An 18,265-nucleotide genomic window follows, 5' to 3' on the forward strand; every position below is an offset into this window, starting at 1 on the left:
GGAATTTGCTGTATTTTTTTATGTTGTGTTTTACATAAAACCATGCTGTTTACATACAGGGGCATACAGTGCATTCGGGAACTATTTAGACCCCTTCACTTTTTCCACATTTTGTTACATCACAGACTTATTCTGAAATGGAATTTAAAAAAAAGTTTTTCCCCTTCATCAATCTACACACAGTACCCCATAATGACAAAGCAAAAACAGGTTTTTAGACATTTTAGCAAAAACAAATCCTGAACTATGACATTTACAAAGTATTCAAACCCTTTACTCAGTGCTTAGTTTTAGCACCTTTGGCAATGATTACAGCCCCGAGTCTTCTTGGGTATGATGCTAAAAGCTTGGCACACCTGTATTTGGGAAGTTTCTCCTATTCTTCTCTGCAGATCCTCTCAAGCTCTGTCAGGTTGGATGGGGAGCGTCGCTGCACAGCTATTTTCAGGTCTCTCCAGAGATGTTAGATCGGGTTCCATTCCGGACTCTGGCTGGGCCACTCAAGGACATTCAGAGACTTGTCCCGAAGCCACTCCTGCATTGTCTTGGCTGTATACTTAGGCTCGTTGTCCTGTTGGAAGGTGAACCTTCGCCCCAGTCTGAGGTCCTGAGCGCAGGTTTTCATCAAGGATCTCCCTGTACTTTGCTCCGTTCATCTTTCCCTTGATCCTGACGAGTCTCCTAGTCCCTGCCTCTGAAAAACATCCAAACAGCATGATGCTGCCACCACCATGCTTCACCGTATGGATGGTGCCAGGTTTCCTCCAGACGTGATGCTTGGCATTGAGGACAAAGAGTTCAATCTTGGTTTCATCAGACCAGAGAACCTTGTTTCTAATGGTCTGAGAGTCCTTTAGGTGCCTTATGCAAACTCCAAGTCATTTGTCATTTGCCTTTTACTGAGGAGTGGCTTGGTTATACTTGATTTGCTGACCTGTTATAACTAATTTGGAACATGTATAGTTTGTTATTAACTAAATTAATGCATATTTCTATATACATATATACTGTCTATGTAAGTCTATTAATTGTTGTATTTTTACAGTAGTTGTTATAGGAGCCAGATGAGTGTTCCACTATGTAAGTGTAATGGAGAAGGTAGGTTGTATTTTGTATTAATTTTCATATATAAAATAAAAAGTGATAATTTCCTACATCATTGTATTGATTTTAAATAACATTTGATAAGAGGGCAGACCCAGTACACTGAGGGGTTATGTTGTTGCTATGTGACCAATGACCATATTAGTTTCTGTGTTGTCTGTAAGAAATTGTAACCTCCATTTGTATGCGGACAATACTGTTGTATATTCTGTTGCCCCTTCTGTTGACAAGGCTCTTTCAGAGATACAATCTGACTTTTTTGCTTTGCAGAAACCCTTTGTTGAACAGAAATTGGTGCTTAATGCAGCTTAGACTAAAACCTTAAAAATGTACCTGATTATTTATCCATATTGGAAAATGCCCAGATTGATCACATTATATGTCTGACCTTGCAAACAATGTAAAGTATGTATAGATAGGTGTAATATAGAGACAAGCCTGTTGATTTTTTATCTGAGGGGATCCTGCTATTGACACACTTGTTGAATTATGAAGTGAACTTGACAACAACAATAATTAAAGAGGCAGTCCAGACAACGCAGATGAGTGCAGGTAGGGTAGACAGAGCAAGTGTTTACTGGTGGCAGCCATGTTCCTCCACTTTATGTTACTTTAGTCATATTTACTAATATACCTGGTGTATTTATGCAAATGAGGAACACATAATTGTTTTCATTTGAACACAAAATACAAAAAACTGATACAATAACTAAATGTTTATATTATGTGCTATATTCAACAAAAAACACAGACACATGTTCACAATAAACAAACAATTGACACACTGACACACATCACATAAACAAACAAATTGAAACACAACCATAAACAACACAATAACAAAGACATATCTATGTAAAGAGTATCTAACTAAAAAGTGTCCCTCAAGACCATCTGACTAATGAACAAGTCAACCACCAAACCCCTGAGAAGAGTCAGCTAGCTGACTGTGGTTCTGACACATGCTCCTCCTATAGAAATAGTGTATGTGTGTATGGAGGGGATAGCTGAAGCTGAGGCTAGCTGGGATACCAGTAGTCACCATAGCAAAGGTTTGAGGGGAGGCATCTATCTGTGCATGGTGGGTGTAAAAATGGAACTAACATCTGCATGTTCTGATATCAAACCACAAGTTCTGATCTCATCTCAGATCTCCTTTCTCCTTCCATTCTCTCTTAATCCAATAAAGAGGAAGTAACCAGTGTGAGGTCATGTAGCCAACCATAAAAAGAAGTTGGTCAGATATTTAACACGCCATCAACCGCTGCTCTTTATTCTCACAGTCTTTGTACGTTTCTCAATAATTTTCTCTCTATTTTCTGTGTGACGGTGAAGAGGTGTGATCTAAACAGACTGTCATCATATAGGAAGTAGAGGGGTTTGTCAGAAGAACTGTAGTTGTAGAGAAAGTCACTTGTCAGTGGGACAGAATGGACAACACATTGCTCTGTGTGCTGCTCTGTAATTATTGACGTTGTATTAGTGTTTGTGTGTTTGTCTATCAGCACAATGCACTAATATTAATATTACTACTCTATTACTATAGTAGTATACACTTCTGTATTACTTCTGTACTGTAATGACTTTCTTTGTCTTTGTTGAAGTGCTGAGTATCATCATCTACTGTGGACACTGTGGTGAAGATGATGGTAGATATTCATTTATTTGATCAAACCTCCGTCTCTTTATGTTTCATCATCTTTGTCTCTGCTTTTCCTTCCTCACATTCATTAAATGTTATGAGAAAAGGTGATTCAGTTGTGTATGTATGATCTGTAAAGAGGTAGGAAACATAGTTTATGTACATGTTTTACTTGACTGATAGGTAATTGTGTTATGATGGTTGTGTTTATGCAGGTAGACTAAAGCCTGTATTGGAGCCAGTATGATACGTCATACCAGTTGTATTTCTGTCTGCTTGAACTCCAACAACTCAGATACAAATGAAAACATGAAAAGACCCAGGGAATCAATAGAACATCATTTAGAGATGCACAAAAACATTATAACATTGAAAATGGGTGAACCTTTCCTTTAAGTTGGAAAAAATGTGGCAATTTTGTCATGTGAAAATCCACCCTCCAACCTAACTGGACCCAGATATTCAGAGGAGAGACTGTCACTATGAGATGTGACATACAGGGGGGAGGAGACTCTTACTGGCAGTATGAGTGGCATAACAACAGGAAGTTAGTCTACTCTAACAAAAAGCCAGAGTACAGAATCAGTCCTGTGTACACGTCTAACAGTGGTTCATATACCTGTCAGGGTGTGAAGGGAATCAAGCGCTCTGAAACCAGTGATCCTGTACATTTGACAATTTCTGGTAAGTCTAACTAATCATGTAAACATCTCCATGGGTAACTATAATAATTTACAGTGAGTGTAAAAAAACATAAAGAACACCTTTCTAATATTGAGTTGCAACCGTCCACTTTTTTCCCTCGAAAGAGTCTCAATTCGTCAGGGCAAGGACTTTATGAGGTGTCAAAAGCGTTCCACAGGGATACTGCCCCATGTCGATTCCAATGCTTCCCATAGGTGTGTCAAGTTGGCTGGATGTCCTTAGAGTGGTGGACCATTCTTGATACACACGTGAATCTGTTGAGTGTGAAAACCCCAGGAGCGTTGAAGTTCTTGGCGCAAACCGGTGCTCCTGGCACCTGCTACCATACCTCATTCAAAGGCACTTCAATCTTTTGTCTTGCCCATTCACCCTCTGAATGGCACACATACACAATCCATGTCTAAATTGTCTGAAGGATTAAGAATCCTTCTTTAACTTGTCTTCTCTCCTTCATCTACACTGATTGAAGTGGATTTAACAGGTGACATGGATGGATTTACCTGATTTACCTGGCCAGTCTATGTCATGGAAAGTTCATCATGTTTTGTACACTCAGTGTATATTGCATATATTTTGTTTGTGTTTCCACAGCTCTGCCCAGTGCCTCAGTGAGTGTCTCTCCTCAGGGTCCCTTCTACGATGGAGATACAGTCAGTCTGCAGTGTGACATACCAGACTACACAGACTGGATGTACTACTGGTACATAAACAACCAACCAGGTTACAGTACACATGATAAAACCCTCACCATCTCTCTCCCTGACCATGCTGGTCAGTACCAGTGTCAGGGGAACAGGAGAGATCAGCCCCAGAAGTCTCAACTCAGCAGAGCCCTCTCTATCCAGCTCACTGGTGAGCTTGAGACTCAATCATTGACAAAGAGTAAAAAGAGGCCTTATGTACAAACTCCAAATGCATTTATTCCCAATGATAACCTTTTTGAATCAGTACCATGGTAGCAAGATTCCACAATAACTGTTCTCATCTTATGTATGAATCAACAACTAACTGCATTGTCTTTCAACAGCTCTGCCCACGGCCTCAGTGAGAATCTCTCCTCAGGGTCTCCTCTACTCTGGAGATACAGTCACTCTGCAGTGTGACATACCAGACTACACAGACTGGACATACCACTGGTACATAAACAGCCAACAGCTTTCCAGTCAGACCAGTGAAACCATCACCATCTCTCTCCCTGACCAGGCTGGTCAGTACCAGTGTCTGGGGAAAAGGACAACGTGGCCCCAGTGGTCAAATTTCAGCTCATCTCTCTCCATCATCATCACTGGTGAGCTATTTTCAATCTGGACATTCTCAAGTGTGAGCCAATGTGGGTTAATCTTACTGAATACAGACATGCATACTGTAAATTCTAACTAAATCGAGTCAACAAACCCTACGGAAAATACATTTTATCAAAACTTTACAGCAACAGGTCAATGATTTTCAATCACCAAGCATATATGCAGATGTTTTAATATTCTGCTCTGAATTTACTCAGCTCTGCCTGAACCTACGCTGAGTGTAGAGCCAAACACTGTGTTCCCTGGAGAAACAGTTACTCTGACGTGTTCAGTAGAGTCTGACAGTATCTGGAACTATCAGTGGTACAAAGACAGGAATGATAATGTAGTATCCCAGTCTGTCAGACACACTATAACAGGAGACACCCTCACCATCAGTAGAGTTACTGAGTCTGACCAGGGTCTCTACTGGTGTCAGGGAGAGAGAAGATCCAGACCCACATCTTCACAACATAGTAATGTTATTACCCTCACTGTGACTGGTGAGTTACTTTGTTGTTGTTGTTGTTGTTGCTGCTGTTGTTGTTGTTGTTGTTGTTGTTGTTGTTGTTGTTGTTGCTGCTGTTGTTGTTGCTGTTGATGTTGTTTGTGTGTGTCAGTAAAGTGGATCTTCCCACTCAAACCTATTTCAATACCAACAGATTATCAGCCGTCGACTACACTGACTTCAGACAAGGAGGAAGTATTCACAGGAGACAGTGTGACACTGAGCTGTACTGTAGAGTCTTCTGGATGGACGTTTTACTGGTACAGACACAGACCAGACTCTACACCAGTAACCACAACCTCTGGATACTCCTACACACTCAGCAGGGTCAGTGTCTCTGATGGAGGACAGTACTGGTGCAGAGCTGGGAGAGGAGACCCAGTCTACTACACCCTGTACAGTGACCCAGTCCAGATACACGTTACTGGTGAGTCTAAAACAGTTTTATGATAAATGGATACTATTACATTGATAGAAAGTAATTCAGGGTATAATATTTTGCCTGCTTACTGTATCCCGACAACTGTAGCTAACTTGAAGATGTATTCATGAGTAGACCTATTGGTAAATAAATACATTTATAGATGTGTAACTATTTATTCAGGTAGTTGTCTGTGTTGTGTCTGTGCAGAGAGACCTGTTGCTGTTCTGACCCTCCAACCTAACTGGACCCAGATATTCAGAGGAGAGTCTGTTACTATGAGATGTGACATACAGGGAGGAGGAGACTGACTGGAAGTACAGATGGTATAAGAATAATCAGTTACTGATCCCCTTTAACACAAAGCCTGAGTACAGAATCAGTCCTGTCTACATGTCTAACAGTGATTCATATACCTGTGAGGGTGTAAAGGGAAACAAGATCTCCAAGACCAATGATGCTGTACAACTGACTGTGTCTGGTAAGTCTATTTAATCATGTAAACATCTCCATGGGTAACGAGAATCATTGCTAAGACTGAAAGTTTGAAAACGTACTCTCTCTGGCCTAAAAACAGGTAAACCCCAACCTGTCCTGTGTCTCTCCTCAGTGGCTGAACCCTGGAGACTCAGTGACTCTGAGCTGTGAAGTTGACAAGACGTCTACAGGCTGGAGGTTCTCCTGGTACAGGACTGTTCCCTACAGAGCTGGGTTAACCTCTCTATCTGACTCATCATACTATGTTGAGCCCCTATCTGACAGTAGTTGTCACGACTCCTGCCGAGGGTGACTCCTCTCCCTGTTCGGGTGGCGCCCCGCGGTCGTCGTCACCGGCCTACTAACTGCCACCGATCCCTTTTTCCCTGTTCTGTTGGTTTTGTCTTGATTGTTTGCACCTGTGTTTGATTAGTGTTTAGTTGAGTATTTAAACCGTTTCTCCACCTGTTCTGTGTGTGGGATTACTTTCTGTTGTCGTCTGTTGTTTATGCAGTGGTACATGTTATTGGAGCCTTGTGTGTTTTGGATCAAACCCAGTTGTGTTTTCGTGGGTGTACTTTTCCTTTACGGTGCAATTCATTAAAAGCCCGTTAGCAACTACTCCTGTTTCCTGCGCCTGACTCCACACCCACTACTGCAAGTGTTACAGTAGTACTGGAACTACAGAGAGCATCTACACCCTGAGTCCTGCTGGTCACACAGGAGGATATGTGTGTAGAGCTGGGAGAGGAGACCCAGTCTATGACACACTCTACAGTGAACCTCAGTTTCTCTGGTCAGGAGGTAACTAACTGCATTGAATCATATTTAAGTTCCCACTCGGGTGTGTAATATATATCATGATATCACTGAAGGTTTGACTCCGTCTCTCTTTGTTTCAGATCTGCAGCCTTCAGTGTCTCTCAGAATAAGTCCCAACACAACTCAACACTTTAGATCAAAGTCTCTCTCACTGAGCTGTGAGGAGAAGGGGAACTCTACTGGATGGAGACTGATGAGATACACAGAGAGAGGAGTAGAGTCAGGGTGTGTCTCTAACTGGGGATCAATAACAGGGTCCACATGTACCATCAGTTACACCTACACATGGTACAGTGGAGTGTTCTGGTGTGAGTCTGGATCCGGAGAGTACAGTAATGCTGTAAATATCACAGTGGATGGTACGTCGATTGCACGACATTCACACACAAAAAACAACAACATTTCAATGTATGATAGGATGTTCAATTCTTTAACTGAATTGCATCGCTTATAAAATACAAGTTAATACGATTTTGAGGGTGATGACTCCAGTATGCAGATTTAAAGCATTATTTATATATTATGATAAACAGCTGGTGATGTGATCCTGGAGAGCCCTGCCCATCCCATGACTGAAGGAGACTCTGTGACTCTGCACTGCAAATACCGGACAAACAGCTCAACCATCAAGGCTGATTTCTACAAAGATGGAGTACTCATCAAGAATGAGACCACAGGAGAGATGACCATCCCTGCAGTATCCAAGTCAGATGAAGGATTCTACAAATGCAAATCCCCTGACAAGGGAGAATCACCAGAGAGCTGGATGACAGTGAGAGGAGAGAAAACGATTATGATCTCAAGTTAACTTTTCCTCATCTGTGTGATAGTGATTTTAGTGTTGATGTTAACATACATTTGGATTTGTACTCAAATCAAAAAGATACATGCCAGTCTATACTTCTATTGTCACGTCCTGACCAGTAAAGGGCCTATTTGTTATTGTAGTTTGGTCAGGACGTGGCAGAGGGTATTTGTTGTACATGTTTTTGGTTATGTGTTTATGTAGAGGGTTATTTTGTGTAGAGTGTTTCTGGGTTTGGTGGTGTATCTATGTAGAAAGGGTATTTGATTTAAGTGGTTCGGGGTTTATTAGATATGTATTTATGTAAGGTGGGGTGTTTGATTTAGGTGTTCCGGGTTGTTGGGTATGTTCTTGTATTGTATTTCTAGGGGGCTGGTCTAGTGTTGTATTTCTGTGTTGGCCTGGTGTGGCTCTCAATCAGGAACAGCTGTACATCGTTGTTGCTGATTGAGAGTCATACTTAGGTCGCCTGTTCTCACCTGTTAGTTGGTGGGAGATTGTGCTGTGTATAGCTTTGTGCCTTACTGGCCTGGTGTTCGTCGCTGTGTTTTTCGTATACGTGTATGTTTTGGGTTTTCCTTCTTTGTCCGTAATAAAGGAGATGAGTATACATTTTCCCGCTGCGTCTTGGTCTCTACCTTGTGACACCTATATTACCTCTCTGAGGCTGATGGTGTTGTGCTGTTCTCTCTCCAGTCGTATCTCCTGGATCCTCTACATCAGTCCTAGTAGGAGTGGTTGTGGGTCTGGTTGTTGCTGGTGTTCTACTGGTCATTCTCCTGGTCCTGCTGTGGAGATTTAAAAATGGCAAAGTTGAGATTTTTATTTTTCATCATTTAACACTGTAGTTCATGTTTAGTTAGAAAAATGTGTAATTACAATAGTTCAAAACATAATTTACCTGATATAATAGTATGCATTTCTCTTTACAGGTTCCTGTTTTAACAGAATATTCTTGTGAGTACACCTGTCTCTCAACTATGATAATTCAGTAACATATCATCTTAGTTCTTCATGAGTATATCTCTCCCTCTAGGAACCCCCAGCCCCAGAGCACCAACCAGGACCCCCAACAGGACCAAGGATCTACCCAGGGCTGGGCTCCTGATGCTGGGTATACACTTCTGCAGCCTGGTCAGTTTCTCAACCCAGACCTCTACCACTCCTCTCTCTGTAACCTCATACACTGACTCATCAACATGCACTTTATATAACATGTTACTGTACTCCCTGTCCCTAGATAAGCTGAGGGAGAACCAACCTAACTAACCTGTCTCTATCTTCATTGACCAACAGGTGGTGCTCACATCTACGACACAATCAATCCCTCAGACAACAATGTTAATGGTACTGTATTGTGTATGTTACGTTTAGTATGAATACAGTATAGAGTACTGCTGCTGTTCTTCATGTGTTTAATATGACTAACACACTAAGACTAAGGACTGTATTCAGTCCGTATCATGGAAGTTCAGCGTTATAGTGTGATTGAAATTTAAAGGCAATGTTCCCACGTTAGTGGAGGCAGCATTCAAGGTAAATGCTGTATATGTCGGCTCAATCAGAAATTACCTTTACATTTCTGTCAGTCAATCTGTACCCCTTCATCAATACAATCAAATGTATTTATATAGCCCTTCTTACATCAGCTGATATCTCAAAGTGCTGTACAGAAACCCAGCCTAAAACCCCAAACAGCAAGCAATGCAGGTGTAGTAGCACGGTGGCTAGGAAAAACTCCCTAGAAAGGCCAAAACCTAGAGAGGAACCAGGCTATGAGGGGTGGCCAGTCCTCTTCTGGCTGGGCCGTGTGGAGATTATAACAGAACATGGCCAAGATGTTCAAATGTTCATAAATGACCAGCATGGTCAAATAATAATCACAGTAGTTGTCGAGGGTGCAACAAGTCAGCACCTCAAGAGTAAATGTCAGTTGGCTTTTCATAGCCGATCATTGAGAGTATCTCTACCGCTCCCGCTGTCTCTAGAGAGTTGAAAACAGCAGGTCTGGGACAGGTAGCATGTCCGGTGAACAGGTCAGGGTTCCATAGCCGAAGGCAGAACAGTTGAAATTGGAGCAGCAGCACGGCCAGGTGGACTGGCGACAGCAAGGAGTCATCACTTCAGCTAGTCCTGAGGCATGGTCCTAGGGCTCAGGTCCTCCGAGAGAGAATGAAAGAGAGCATACTTAAATTCACACTGGATAAGACAGGCGAAATACTCCAGATATAACAGACTGACCCTAGCCTCCGACACATAAACTACTGCAGCATAAATACTGGAAACTGAGACAGGAGGTGTCAGGAGACACTGTGGCACCATCCGATGATACCCCCAGACAGGGCCAACAGGAAGGATATAACCCCACCCACTTTGCCAAAGCACAGCCCCCACACCACTAGAGGGATAACTTCAACCACCAACTTACCATCCTGAGACAAGGCCGAGTATAGCCCACAAAGATCTCCGCCACGGCACAACCCAAGGGGGGGGCGCCAACCCAGACAGGAAGACCACGTCAGTGACTCAACCCACTAAAGTGACGCACCCCTCCTAGGGACGGCATGGAAGAACACCAATAAGCCAGTGACTCAGCCCCTGTAATAGGGTTAGAGGCAGAGAATCCCAGTGGAGAGAGGGGAACCGGCCAGGCAGAAACGGCAAGGGCGGTTTGTTGCTACAGAGCCTTTCCGTTCATCTTCACACTCCTGGGTCAGACTACACTCAATCATAGGACCCACTGAAGAGATGAGTCTTCAATAAAGACTTAAAGGTTGAGACCGAGTCTGCATCTCTCACATGGGTAGGCAGACCATTCCATAAAAATGGAGCTCTATAGGAGAAAGCCCTGCCTCCAGCTGTTTGCTTAGAAATTCTAGGGACAATTAGGAGGCCTGTGTCTTGTGACCGTAGCGTATGTGTAGGTATGTACGGCAGGACCAAATCGGAAAGATGGGTAGGAGCAAGCCCATGTAATGCTTTGTAGGTTAGCAGTAAAACCTTAATCAGCCCTTGCCTTAACAGGAAGCCAGTGTTGGGAGGCTAGCACTGGAGTAATATGATCACATTTTTGGGGTTCTAGTCAGGATTCTAGCAGCCGTATTTAGCACTAACTGAAGTTTATTTAGTGCTTTATCCGGGTAGCCGGAAAGTAGAGCAATGCAGTAGTCCACCTTAGAAGTAACAAAAGCATGGATTCATTTTTCTGCATCATTTGTGGACAGAAAGTTTCTGATTTTTGCAATGTTACGTAGATGGAAAAAAGCTGCCCTTGAAGCAGTCTTGATATGTTCTTCAAAAGAGAGATCAGGGTCCAGAGAAACGCTGAGAACCTTCAGTTTTATTTGAGACGACTGTACAACCATCAAGATGAATTGTTAGCTTTAACCTCTCTAGGGTCGGCGGGACGAAATCTTCCCACATACTCAACAGCCATTTGAATAACGCGCCACGGGATTCAACACCTTAGAAATGCTATTACTTCAATTTCTCAAACATATGACTATTTTACACCATATTAAAGACAAGACTCTCGTTAATCTAACCACACTGTCCGATTTCAAAAAGGCTTTACAATGAAAGCAAAACATTAGATTATGTCAGCAGAGTACCCAGCCAGAAATAATCAGACACTCATTTTTCAAGCTAGCATATAATGTCACATAAACCCAAACCACAGCTAAATGCAGCACTAACCTTTGATGATCTTCATCAGATGACAACCCTAGGACATTATGTTATACAATACATGCATGTTTTGTTCAATCAAGTTCATATTTATGTCAAAAAACAGCTTTTTACATTAGCATGTGACGTTCAGAACTAGCATACCCCCCGCTAACTTCCGGTGAATTTACTAAATTACTCACGATAAACGTTCACAAAAAACATAATTATTTTAAGAATTATAGATACAGAACTCCTCTATGCACTCGATATGTCCGATTTTAAAATAGCTTTTCGGTGAAAGCACATTTTGCAATATTCTGAGTAGATAGCCCGGCATCACAGGGCTAGCTATTTAGACACCAACCAAGTTTAGCCCTCACCAAAGTCAGATTTACTATAAGAAAAATGTTATTACCTTTGTTGTTCTTCGTCAGAATGCACTCCCAGGACTTCTACTTCAATAACAAATGTTGGTTTGGTTCAAAATAATCCATAGTTATATTCAAATATCCTCTGTTTTGTTCGTGCATTCAAGACACTATCCGAATGGTAAAGAAGGGTGACGCGCACGACGCATTTCGTGACAAAAAAATTCTAAATATTCCATTACCGTACTTCGAAGCATGTTAACCGCTGTTTAAAATCAATTTTTATGCCATTTTTCTCGTTAAAAAAAGCGATAATATTCCGACCGGGAAAGCGTGTTTAGGTTCAAAGACGAAAGAAAATAAAAACATGGGGTCGACTCGTGCACGCGCCTCAGCCCATTGTCCTCTGATAGAGCACTTACAAAAGGCGCTAATGTTTTTCAGTTAGTGGCTGGAATTACATCATTCAGCTTTTTCCTGGGTTCTGAGAGCCTATGGGAGCCATAGGAAGTGTCATGTTACAGCAAAGATCCTCAGTCTTCAATAAACAGAGTAAAAAAGCTCAAGGAATGGTCAGAGAGGGCACTTCCTGTACAGAATCTTCTCAGGTTTTTGCCTGCCATATGAGTTCTGTTATACTCACAGACACCATTCAAACAGTTTTAGAAACTTTAGGGTGTTTTCTATCCAAAGCCAATAATTATATGCATATTCTAGTTTCTGGGCAGTAGTAATAACCAGATTAAATCGGGTACGTTTTTTATCCGGCCGTGCAAATACTGCCCCCTATACCCAACAGGTTAACAAAGATCTCTTTGTTTCTTGGGACCTAGAAAAAGCATCACTGTTTTGACCGAGTTTAAAAGTAGAAAGTTTGCAGCCATCCACTTCCTTATGTCTGAAACACAGGCTTCTAGCGAGGGCAATTTTGGGGCTTCACCATGTTTCATTGAAATGTACAGCTGTGTGTCATCCGCATAGCAGTGAAATTTAACATTATGTTTTCGAATGACATCCCCAAGAGGTCAACTATATAGTGAAAACAATAGTGGTCCTACAATGGAACCTTGAGGAACACCAAAATGTACAGTTGATTTGTCAGAGGACAAACCATTCAGAGACAAACTGATATCTTTCCGACAGATAAGATTTAAACCAGGCCAGAACTTGTCCGTGTAGACCAATTTGGGTTTCCAATCTCTCCAAAAGAATGTGGTGATCGATGGTATCAAAAGCAGCACTAAGATCTAGGAGCACGAGAAAAGATGCGGAGCCTGGTCTGACACCATTAAAAGGTAATTTACCACCTTCACAAGTGCAGTCTCAGTGCTATGATGGGGTCTAAAACCCCATCATAGGGCCAAGCACAGGAAGCAGCTCTTTCAGTAGTTTAGTTGGCTGAATAGTCCTAAGTAGAGATATTAGTATATCAACTGTATGTTTCAGATGCTGCTGCTGGACCATGTCATGTGACATACGCCCAGATTCAACTCAAAAATTTGGACAACAAAAAGAAAGGTGACTCAACTGTGACATCAATTATTAATAATGTACAGTGTATCAAAGTTTAGTGCCTTGCAAAAGTATTCACCCCCTTGGCATTTTTTCTTTTGCATTACAACCTGTAATTTTAATAGATTTTAATTTGGATTTCATGTAATGGACATACACAAAATAGTCCAAATTGGTGAAATGAAAAAAATTACTTGTTTCAATTTTCTTTTTAATATTTATAACAGAAAAGTGGTGTGTGCATATGTATTCATCCCTTTTGCTATGAAGCCCCTAAATAAGATCTGGTGCAACCAATTACCTTCAGAAGTCACATAATTAGTTAAAGTCCACCTGTGTGCAATCTAAATGTCACATGATCTGTCACATGATCTCAGTGTATATATACACCTGTTCTGAAAGTTCCCTGAGTCTGCAACACCACTAAGCAAATGGCACTATGAAGACCAAGGGGCTCTCCAAACAGGTCAGGGACAAAGTTGTGGAGAAGAACAGATCAGGGTTGGGTTATAAAAAAATATCCGAAACTTTGAACATCCCACGGAGTACTATTAAATCCATTATTAAAAAGTGTAAAGAATATGGCACCACAACAAAACTGGCAAGAGAGGGTTGCCCACCAAAACTTGCAGACCAGGCAAGGAGGGCATTAATCAGTGAGGCAACAAAGAGACCAAAGACAACCCTGAAGAAGCTGCAAAGCTCCACAGCGGAGATTGGAGTATCTGTCCATAGGACCACTTTAAGCCGTACACTCCACAGAGCTGGGCTTTACAGAAGAGTGTCCAGGAAAAAAAATAAGCAAACACATTTGGTGTTTGCCAAAAGGCATGTGGGACACTCCCCAAACATATGGATGAAGGTACTCTGGTCAGATGAGACAAATTGAGCTTTTTGGCCATCAAGGAACCCAACCCAACACCTCTCATCTCACACCATCGGCAGGGACTGGGAAACTGGTCAGAATTGAAGGAATGATGGATGGTGCTAAATACAGGGAAGTTCTTGAGGGAAACCTGTTTCAGTCTTCCAGAGATGTGAGACTGGGACAGAGGTTCACCTTCCAGCAGGACAATGACCCTAAGCAACACTCAAGCCGTTTAAGGGGAAACATTTACATTTCTTGGAATGGCCTAGCCAAAGCCCAGACCTCAATCCAATTAAGAATCTGTAGTATGACTTAAATATTGTTGTACACAAGTGGAACCCATCCAACTTGAAGGACCTGGAGCAGTTTTGCCTTCAAGAATGGGCAAATCCCAGTGGCTAGATGTGCCAAGCTTATAGAGACAGCCCAAGAGACTTGCAGCTGTAATTGCTGCAAAAGGTGACTCTACAAAGTATTGACTTTGGGGGGTGTATAGTTATGCACTCTCAAGTTTTCAATTTTTTTGTCTTATTTCTTCTGTGTTTCACACAAGAAAATATTTTGCATCTTCAAAGTGGTAGGCATGTTGTGTAAATCAAATTATACAAACCCCCAAAAATGTATTTTAATTCCAGGTTGTAAAGCAACAAAATAGGAAAAATGCCAAGGGAGGTGAATACTTTTGCAAGTCACTGTAGTTTTATTTTTAAATATTGTAAATGTTTCAATCTACAAAATCTCTTCCCATCCTCCTCCTCAGGAGGAATGATCCAAAAGAAAGTCCAGTCTACTCTGAGGTGAAGACAGGGAAAGCCAAGACCTATTCTACAAGTTGGCAGTTAGTCACTAAATTCACAATTTGGGAGTTTTGATGAAGAGGCAGAATATACAATAAGCTAATTCCTTAATTTGTTGACTGGAAATGTCCATTGTCAGCAGCAGCTGGACCTGTTGATGTGACCTACGCTGAGGTTGTCCTCAAAAAGAAGACCAAAGCCAAGAAGAAGAGAGGTAAGACTAGACATCCCTCCCTCCATATTCCCCCTATCAGAACCTCACACCTCTGACCCCATATTGAATATCTATGTATTTTGTCCTCACTCCCTACAGAAACAACAACCCCACCAGAGGCAGATTCAGTCTATTCTCAACTGAAGCCAGGCACAACCCCAGGTAAGATGCTATTGATACATATGTCAGCCTCTCACTATAGACTTGGATAGATCAGCAAGGGAATAATGGTGAAAAGGACATCTCAGTGTATGAACTAGTATGATATTGACTTGCTAGGGGAAAAACAAGAGGCTAGGGATATTACTAATAGATACATAAAGGCTTATATTACTGTTTCCAGAATGTTTTCTGACACTACAAAATGAATGACTCATTGAAAATATAAACACACACAGAATGCAATTTAACGTGAATATATTTTGAATAAAAGATTTGCAGTTACACAAATACACAAGGTAAGCTACCATGACAAAATTATCCACACAGCAGCAGGTAAATTCTATAGATATTTAACAAGACTTTCTGTACACTTGTAAGTGCAATTAAGCAACAGTCTCTTTGCTAAATGCAATCCTTAATCCCTTCAAATGTATAAGTTATACATCCAAAAACAATAGTGTCTGTCTCAGTTATCCTCGTGTCTCCAGCAGCATCACCCTTTCCAGTGCCTCAAAAGTCCTCTGCCACAGCAAACCAGGAGTTTACGCAATTGGCCCAGAACTTTAACAAGGCTTGTCGTTGGCTAAACCAAATCAGTTTACTTAGTTTACATGAACATAAAACATGTCCAAATAATTGAGTGGACTGTACATCAAAGAATTCAACAAACTGTGACTCTTAGAGGCCCAGTGCAATCAAAAACATGATTTTTCTATGTTTTATATATATTTCCACACTGATGTTGCAATAATACTGTGAAATTGTTAAATTTATAACAGTGCCCATTTATTTTAAAAGCGAAAAGACCGATCGACATTTCAGCCTGTTTTGGTGGGAAGGAATTTTTTACATGTCATTTCTTTGACGCTTGCACATGACAATGATATAACATAGGCTTAACAGCAGAGGCTGTAGTAAAATGACATGTTTCTAATACATGGTTTATCAGGGTATTACACTTACATGGAACTGATGCTCATATATCATAGTATACTGTATCTATTTACAGTATATCTCTGTTTTATTCTTAAGATTTTGTTTGACTGCATGCACAAACAAATGTTGTGTGGTGATATGTTACAGGTCCTTGAGGGAGATGGAGGTATAAATAACTGTGTGGTGATATGTTACAGGTCCTTCAGGGAGATGGAGGGATAAATATCATTGTGTGGTGATATGTTACAGGTCCTTGAGGGAGATGGAGGGATAAATAACCTCTTGACGTTACCCTAGGATAGGGGGCGCCACAGCGCATTTTGGAAAAAATTCGTGCCCATTGTCAACGGCCTACTAATCAAACTCAGAAGCTAGGATATGCATATAATTAATACCTGTGGATAGAAAACACCCTAAAGTTTCTAAAACTGTTTGAATGGTGTCTGTGAGTATAACAGAACTCATATGGCAGTCAAAACCTCGAGACCGATTGAAACAGGAAGTGGAATTCTGAATTGTGGACTCAACTTCACGGCGTTGCCTATTATTCACACCGTGAGCTATCGTTCATTGAGCACTTCCTATTGCTTCCACAAGATGTCCCCAGTCTTTACAAAGTGTTTTGAGCCTTCTACTGTCGAAACTCAGTGAATGAGACGCGTTGGAAATTGGTCACAGGGGGAGGGCCATCACCATTATGACGCCGGCGGCCCTGTCTACCCCCACCTTTGGAAAGGTTTTGAAACACAATGCAATCGTCCCACTCGAATCTTATTGGCTCTCTTGTTGAAACAGGCCCTGAAGATTTATGTTATACAACGTTTGACATGTTTGAATGAACCTAAATGGGGAAAAAAAAAAAATATTTCGAAACGGCTGTCCCGCGGCCGGCAGAGTATTTGGATACAGCATTCAGACGCGCTAACAACAGCAAGCTAATGGAACATAAAGGATGGACTTTTTCGACCGAAAATACATCTGTTGTGGACCTGGGATTCCTGGAAGTGCTTTCTGATGAAGACAACTAAAGGTAAGCGATTATTGACAATATTATACAAGATTAGATGTGATATGCGATTGTTCCAAGATGGCGCCGAGCTACGTTTACTAGCTCATTTTCTGAGTATTGCTTCCCCTTTTATCGCTAAGTGTGATTACCCAGTAAAGTTATTTTTAAATCTGGTATGACATGTGCTTTCAAGAGATATTCATCTATATTCAATCTTAGAATGACAATATTACATTTTAAAAATGTTTTCGAATAGTAATTCAGTAAATTGTAGCACTGTTTCCCTGGATGCATTTGACGGGAAAATAGTTAGTCAACGTCAGACGCCGATGTAAAATGCTGTTTTCATATATAAATATGAACTTTATTGAACAAAAGAATGCATGCATTGTGTAACATGATGTCCTAGTTGTGTCATCTGATGAAGTTTGTAAAAGGTTAGTGCTGCATTTAGCTGTTTTTTGGTTATATGTGATGCATGTGGTTGGTCGGAAAATGGCTATGTTGCTGCTTTTACGATGGACTCCTCTAACATAATCTAATGATTTGCTTTTCCTGTAAAACCTTTTTGAAATCGGACGACGTGGGTCGATTCAGGAGAGGTGTATCTATAAAACGATATGAGACAGTCATATATTTGAAAAAAAAAAAGTATTACATTTCGTTATGCTAATGTCGCTAGGAGTTTTCCCTGGATTTTGATCCCGCATACGGGACGGGACGCTGGAGAGGATAACTGTGTGTGGTGATATGTTACAGGTCCTTGAGGGAGATGGAGGGACACACCATCAGAGGAGGAACAGGAGCAACCTGGGAACATGGATTATACACACACACAATAACACCTTGTACATTAAGGATTTTTATCTTATTTTATTTGCGAACATATATTTTTTATCGTAGTTTAATTGTAATACTGTAACAGCTTAAATACATGATGTTTTTTAATTATGATGGATCTGA

At 41.2% G+C, this 18,265-nt stretch overlaps 1 pseudogene across 1 annotated transcript; it reads left to right on the plus strand.

Moving 5' to 3' along the window:
• The first annotated feature begins 3,174 nt into the window (after window positions 1-3,174).
• On the plus strand, window positions 3,175-8,570 carry LOC106577810 (cell adhesion molecule CEACAM5-like; annotated as a pseudogene). Its single transcript, XR_014381314.1, has 10 exons — window positions 3,175-3,430; window positions 4,043-4,303; window positions 4,479-4,739; window positions 4,953-5,237; window positions 5,397-5,669; window positions 5,874-6,137; window positions 6,274-6,449; window positions 6,781-6,944; window positions 7,043-7,321; window positions 7,496-8,570. The product of XR_014381314.1 is annotated as a cell adhesion molecule CEACAM5-like (transcript).
• The last annotated feature ends 9,695 nt before the right edge of the window (window positions 8,571-18,265 follow it).

This window comes from Salmo salar, chromosome 18 (genome assembly GCF_965601325.2).
Source record: "Salmo salar chromosome 18, fSalSal1, whole genome shotgun sequence".
Taxonomy (NCBI): Eukaryota; Metazoa; Chordata; class Actinopteri; order Salmoniformes; family Salmonidae; genus Salmo; species Salmo salar.